This window comes from Halyomorpha halys, unplaced genomic scaffold, assembly GCF_000696795.3.
Source record: "Halyomorpha halys isolate HHAL.00 unplaced genomic scaffold, Hhal_1.1 Scaffold544.1, whole genome shotgun sequence".
Lineage (NCBI taxonomy): Eukaryota > Metazoa > Arthropoda > Insecta > Hemiptera > Pentatomidae > Halyomorpha > Halyomorpha halys.
The window spans coordinates 546,733-548,918 of NW_027105730.1; the positions used below are offsets into that span (position 1 = coordinate 546,733).

At 31.7% G+C, this 2,186-nt stretch overlaps 1 protein-coding gene across 3 annotated transcripts in view; it reads right to left on the bottom strand.

Annotated features, from left to right (window-relative positions):
• LOC106684118 (uncharacterized) overlaps window positions 1–1,971 on the bottom strand; it is a 21,690-nt gene extending 19,719 nt beyond the window's left edge. For 2 of the 3 annotated variants that reach the window (XM_014426010.2, XM_014426012.2), the window contains exon 1: window positions 1,720–1,971. The gene's annotated coding sequence lies outside the window, so the exon portion shown is untranslated. Of the gene's footprint in view, window positions 1–1,359; window positions 1,662–1,719 lie in introns of those variants that run through there. The other variant, XM_014426011.3, reaches the window with a different exon arrangement.
• Window positions 1,972–2,186: the final 215 nt, after the last annotated feature.

A 2,186-nucleotide genomic window follows, 5' to 3' on the forward strand; every position in this document is an offset into this window, starting at 1 on the left:
ATATAACGATCGTCCGTTCGTCGCCAGGGGGATCAGCGCCATGAAGGGCCTTTCAAAGGAGTAGCGCTCCGAAAACATAACATAATTTCCCTTCAGGAGATAACAATGCTCAGAGGGTTAGGCATACCCATTTATGGCATTTATGGTATGTAAAATCATTGTTTCTCCCGCTCTTTCAGTCTAAATTAGCTCGGTTATGATTTCAATCTTATTTTGTTATATGATTTTCTTGTCATTATTATAACATGTATATATATAGTAGAATTTATAGCTTGTTTTGTTTTTCATGTTCTTTTCGTACACTTTAGCTTAAGGAATTGTTCTTTAGTTTCTCTATTATTATGTTTTATGTATTTTATTTAATGAGCTCCAAGTTCACTTTGTGAACTGGGATGGGGGTGATAAGAAGTATAAATGATAAGAGGTGTATAAGATAAGTACTGTTATCAAACAACCATTGTTATAACAGCTGATAACCAATGTGGAAGGTAAAAATAAATGACAGTATTATTCAAGCATTCAGAGTGTTCAATTCGTTTCTACTTCTTTCTTATTTTAACTTTACTAAGTATTTTAACTTACATGCATATTCTGCATATTCCGAAACCTATAAATGGACCCTTGTATGTGAGAAAACAGAAAAGTTAAAGATAAATCGATACGTAATCTGAAAATCATAGTATTTTCATATTCTTCATATCCAAAAACATATGAATCGACCCTAATATGTTAGAAATCAGAAAGGTCAAAAGTAGAAATAAATCGATACGCGATATCAAAATCAATATCAATTGTGGTATTCACCTCTTAGGAAACATAGAAAGGGACCTTCATATGTCAGATATAAAAAAGATAATAAAAAAAAGTAAAAATTAATCTATACGCGATTTTAAAATGTATTAAGGTACTTCCAGATCTGTAAGACAAAAAAGGACGTCTTAATGAAATTAAATGAATATGAACGTATTCGGATGGTTAATCATATTTTTTTCAAATATGAGATTATTTGTGCAAAATATTGACAAATACAAAAGTATTCCACTGGTTAATCGAATTTTTTCCTCAAATAATTGATTATTCGTGTAAAAATTCGCGATCAACATCAATAAAGATACAATCAAATTGTAGTTTGATGGTTAATCGTTTTTTTTCTGAATTATTGACGAATCAATCGAATAATAACTCTGAATGAAACACAATTTTTAAATTAAATACTGAGTGAGACAATTGTGTAATTCTCTCTATAGGCCTATGATATTTATTATCTTAGCACAAACACAAGTTGATAAGCCATTAAGATTTCGAAAGATCATATTTTTTTTGTTACAATTATTAGAAGAAAAAATATTTAATACCTACGAGTTAAGTTGTATTATATAAACTATGAAGCTAGTGCTAAAATAAAGGTTCCAATTGCAGGTAAGATATCAAACGTATATGGATCAGTGTTGGCTGAATTTATCAGAAACGGGAGAGATAATTAGACCAACGTAAACTACTTTATATTACATTAAACTAGCTTTAATTTGAGTGCTAATAGAAATAAATTGTTTTTGAGATATAGATTTCTCAAATTAACTCACGAACTAATGATTAGTGTATTCTTTATGAAATGTTGCAAAAAGCTAAATCTCTCAAAATACTGAACGTTTAGATTTAAATGAGTAGTCTAGAGTTTTAGATGAGTAACTCAGTGGAAGGGATAGACACTGCACTGACCTTGGTCAAGGAGCGGAGGTGGGGGCAGCACTCCCTCAGTGCAAAGGTCTCGACAGAACACTGCTTGCTGTATCTTCGATTACTGGCCAAGATTGCCGGTAGATCTTCACTAAACCTCGGAAATCAATTTCTAACCTCTCATATCACACACATGCCAATTATGGACATAAACAGACGAGAAAAAACAATCAGGAAAGAGATGAACTGGCCCCTAATGTTCCTCTACCACCGCCCTGCGCACAACTGCTTGTAGCCATGTTGCGATAAATATCGATATTTTCATTTCGATGTTCACTATAACGTATCGACATTTGTGATTCGATGTTATTGTGATATGGTAGAAACGTACTAAATTCGGGTTTCGATATCGTGTTTTATTAAAATTTATATTATTGTTGTTATCCTGGAAGATTATTAATAGGAGTAAGTAGATTAATAGATGTATTTATTGGTTTATACTAACACGT